Genomic DNA, 5,004 nt, shown 5'->3' with positions numbered 1-5,004 from the left:
CACGGTACTCGCTAGTACCTGAAACACATACATAACAACTGTAAGCATAAATGCTTAGTGAGTTCCCCAATATACAACTTACGCACATACGCCTTTCCAGGCCCTGACCTTCCGGTCCATGTGTCTCAGGGGACTTCCGTCCCTGCTGGGTAAACCTTCTGGTCCTACCCACGCCGACCTTCCGGTCCATAACACAACGCCTTCCGGCCCATATCATAATCGCCTTCCGGCCCATAACATAATGCCTTCCGGCCCATAATATAATCGCCTTCCGGCCCATAACATACACAGCACGTATAACAAATAACTTACCACATATAGCACATATATCACATATCATATCTGACCTTCCGGTCACACAGTCAAACCCTTCCGGGTACAGTATAGTGAGAAGACTCACCTCGTGAATATCGAAAGCTAGCAAATCCCGAAATCTCTCGTGCTTGATCCGCCGAGCTACAATCTCCCTATAACATCATATATCTCTTATTAACACTTTTATCTTCTAAGTTTGACTATCCCTAAGAAGTCAGACATAGGTCAACTCTGGTCAACGGTCAACGGTCAACTTGACCGGACTCGGCGAGTGCTAGGGCGACTCGGCGAGTCTAGACGTCCTCACCAATTCTCTAAGATTCCCTTTCTACTCGTCGAGTATCCTCCTTGACTCGACGAGTTCCTCCTGGAAGAATCGCGGGGCCACCCCGACTCAACTCGCCGAGTCTGAAGAACAACTCGACGAGTCCCAGTTAATCCTCAAGCTACTCGCCGAGTCTGTTCATCGGACTCGGCGAGTCCATGCCATGCAACTGCTCAAACTGCTTTCTAAGGTCAGAACTGTTTCGACCATTCATAGGTCTGGCCTTCCTAGACTGATTCATCACGTAAGGTCCTCCTTTCGGTGCTCATAATACACCCCATGACTCATAATTTACATTTTGACCTAAGGCATAAGGATTCCAATCCAAAACCTCCATTGAATCCCGAAATGCTTAGGCATGGGACATTCTGGACTTCCAAAGGTCCCAATACAGGGTTCCAATCGCTTGGGGGACTAAGGTAACACTCAATCTAGCCACAAAAGGGTTCAATAAACCCTAAATCCATATACACATCAACATAGAAGAATGTAACTCGAATTATTACCTGAATAATGTGTTCTCTGTGTCTCCAATCCTCAGAACGTGACTTCTCTTGTTGTTCCCTTTACCAAGCCTTCTCTTCCTTGCAAAACAACACTTCCAAAATCAACAATGGTCTTCAACCTTGCTCCAGATGCTCACAATCGAATTAGGGTTTCTCTCAGAAGGCTAGGGCGAACAATGACGGCCATAAGGTCCCTCATATACGTCCCAAACCTGAACGGTTAGGGTTTTCGCTAATCAGCGCAGACTCGCCGAGTCCAGTCGCGAACCCGCGACCAGATCCGCGATCCTACTCGGCGAGTCTAGGCTCCAACTCGCCGAGTCCTCTCTTAAAACACTCAAAATCATAAATATAACAATACCTGAATTTCCGGGCTGTTACATACAACACTTTGTAAGAGATTGTTGGCTTTTGTGTACGAAGATGTAGTTGAACAGGTTGTCAAATTTCTAAACCCTCATTGATTTCAACATCTTCTGATTCTATTGATTTTAATTCACACATTTCTCTTCTCACATAGTGTTTGCAAGCATTAGAGAAGATATCACGTGAGCAACCACTTGCTTGTTTACAATCTGGTGCAATCATGGTTGTTCTTACTTTCATTGATTTCTTCTCCACTAGTCTCCAGGTATAAGACTGTTAGGGTTCGATGAAGAAGAACGCTTATGAGAGAAATAAAGAAGGAACCTGTAACGTTTAAACACATCACAATCAGTTTCCAACGAACTTTATAGATAAATAGATAGATAGATCAAATAGAAGTGTCGAGCATCTACATCCTTTTTTATTAATATATGACCAAGCCACCGAATTTAGTTTTTTTTTTTAATATATTAGTAATTTTTTTATAAATTTGTTGGGAACTTTGCTCAAATTTACTTTTTTAAAATTTTTATTTTTAAATCTGTTAATAAATTTAAAGCTTATTTTGAGGCAAGTTTGTTTTCTTTTAAACTAAAAATCTAATCTACTCCTAAATTACTCGTTAATTCCACCTATGTCCACAAAGGGGATTTGAATCATCAATCTCAAAAAAGAATGGCAAGACCTCATACCGTTGGGTAAAAACTATTTGATGCAAATATGTAAATTTTATAAAACGAAATTATAATAAAATTTAGAGTAAATTATTGAAATCGTCTCTATGGTTTGGTCAAAATTGGACGTTTGGTTCCTAACTTTATATATGTAAGGGACGAAAAACGCAACAAAATCAAACAACAGGAATGGTTCGAATGCAAAAAAAAATGTTAATGACCAAACGTATAATTTTAACAAAACCATAGGGACGATTTCACTAATTTACTCTAAAATTTGTAAGTTTTTTAAACTTAGTTAAAACTAATTTTAAGACAAATTTATTATTATTATTTTTGAAACAAAATCCTAACAAAAACATACAAAAAAAAAATGTGTATAACTAACTTACGGACAGTTTATCCTAAATTAAACAAGTATACATTATTTTTATTTTCTTTCTTTTATATAAATCGAAGAAGATACCACAAAGCACAACATAAACAGTAGAATATCCCCACGTATGACCTACCATTCCAAAATTAAAAAGTACATGCTGCATAGTAAAAAATTAATCTATGTTCGTCGCCTGAGAGATTCGAACTCTCGCGGGGAAACCCCATGTACTTAGCAGGCACACGCCTTAACCACTCGGCCAAAGCGACTTTGACGATTTACAAACTTATCCCTAGCCATGAAAACGAGACATTTATCAAACCAATCTCGACCATTCATAACCTTCTTTAAGAAGTCAACCTTTTCTCCATAGTCAAACTAAGAACCTCGTGAAGAACTCCAACCACCCTCTTTCGAGCTTTAGGATCAGAAACTTCAAATCTTTTTGCATTCAAATAAGGAGAAGGAAAATCCATCTTCTGCCATTTTTCAAGTTCTTGAAGATAACTCATGTTTGGTCGAAACCCAACTGGGAATTTTAAATGAAAAGAAAAAGGGCGATGAAAGTTTCCATCTTTTGAAATTCGTGCCCGTTGCTGCCCGGAACTGCCCGAAATTCTATCTTAGATCAATCTTTCCTCTCGGGCAGTTATCGCTCCCATCTTTCAATCCACATAAAACTTGATTCGGTGAAAGAGGATTTGTCATATAGGGAGATGTAGACGTAACAATGGTAAGATTGAACTTCTCCTCATATTTTGTGAAGAAACAGTCTATGAAGCAATATGTCGAACAGTTGGTGTGCACGACAATTGCAAAGAGAAAAGGTACATAGAACCGGTGGCTAAACTCTCGTGATTAATGCCAGTGAGGAAAAGGAGAAGATCAATAAAACTTGCCTCGAGTAAAGCCTCTTTACTTTGTGTCGTCTTGCAAAAGTTACAGATTAAAATCTGAAGCTAATATACTGACTCCATTTTTTTTTTCACACTGGTGTTGTTGCGAGGTTTGATTTTGTTTTTAAGTCATTTAGTTAAATTTTAAAAAATGATCCTTTCGGCTTTGGGCCAAACTGGAAAAAATGGGTATACTATATGGTTCAAACTCTTGATTTATTGATACCCAGTTGTCAGATCTGTATATTATACGGGTTCATTAAAACAAAATGTTAAGTACGAACGATTAAATAGAAATTTTATTTGAATTTGAAATTGAAATAAATGAAAATTATGAGAAAAAACACATGCAAAAAATAAATAAATTAAAATTATGTGTTTAGTGTGTACTAAACGTGTTAATTATAACAAAATGTTAAACATAAAGGTTTAAATTGTAAATTTATTTGGAATTGAATTTGAAATTTAAAATTTAAAATTTAAAATTTGAAATTAATAGTCATTATAGTTGGTTTAATTTATGAAAACTAAATTAAATTGAAAATGAAAATTAAAGTAATGACAAGTGGAAAATAAATACATTTCAAATTATGACAAAATTACATGTAGCTAATTTTATGAGAGAATGACATGTGGCAAAGTTATTTTCATTTATTAAGGTAGATTATATTATTAAACTAAAATTTAAAAAAATAACAACGTAAAGATGTATTGGGTGAAACCAAAAATATTGATGTTTTACTGTGTGTCTGTGAACTTTTTGTATGAAACTTGAAATGAACAACACCTTTTTTTTTTTTTTTTGAAATTTAACCTTCTTTTTAAATATCAGCGTACAACGAGTGAGATGACAGACGGATAATAATTTGTGCCGCTAAGCCTTTTTTAATGGTAAAACTAATTCGTTTGAAGACTACATCACTGGATTTAGGAGATATAACATTGTTATGCATGATTCGTTATACTCTATTAAGAAACTCTATTGCATCCGGCGTGATGAAACTAAACGAATCAAATGCAAATGGTACGAACACGTGTTGATTTTCTATGCACAATTTCTCATGCTTTGTGACTTTGTTTGTAGTAGCCTTTAAAGCAACATGCACGCCGTGAAACCCCTAACCCGCAAGCCCACGAGAGAGGATACCCCTATAAGGTCCACACATGCGTGTTCCCCTCCGATCCATCCAAAAATCAAAACGTCAGTCAGTCTAAGGATTGACCTTCATTGACCTCAAAGATTAGAAACCTATTTTAAGGTGAAAGATAAAAACAATTTTCATCATCTTTGTAACCAATTTGATTTGAATAGGTATTTTTGTTGGTTTGGTTATTGTGTAAAAGTGGATTGTTGATCCTTTACTTTTATTTGCAAAAAGTTATTATATAAAGAAATGTGTACATGTATAAAAACCTTATCCGAAAGAATGACAAATTTTTGTAAGCATAATTTAATTTCATGATTAAACTGTTGTAAGTATGTTATAACATCCCAAAAATCAAGGTAAAATTTTCATTTTTAAAATCCGAACAAAAACCATAATTA

At 35.9% G+C, this 5,004-nt stretch overlaps 1 non-coding gene across 1 annotated transcript; it reads right to left on the bottom strand.

Annotated features, from left to right (window-relative positions):
* Positions 1-2,749: 2,749 nt before the first annotated feature.
* On the bottom strand, positions 2,750-2,831 carry TRNAS-GCU (transfer RNA serine (anticodon GCU)). The gene has a single exon. It is a non-coding gene; the product is annotated as a tRNA-Ser (tRNA).
* Between the last annotated feature and the right edge of the window lie 2,173 nt (positions 2,832-5,004).

This window comes from Lactuca sativa, chromosome 9 (genome assembly GCF_002870075.4).
Source record: "Lactuca sativa cultivar Salinas chromosome 9, Lsat_Salinas_v11, whole genome shotgun sequence".
NCBI lineage: Eukaryota > Viridiplantae > Streptophyta > Magnoliopsida > Asterales > Asteraceae > Lactuca > Lactuca sativa.
The sequence above is the reverse complement of the archived record's forward strand: the minus strand, read 5'-3'. Positions and strand labels throughout refer to the sequence as shown.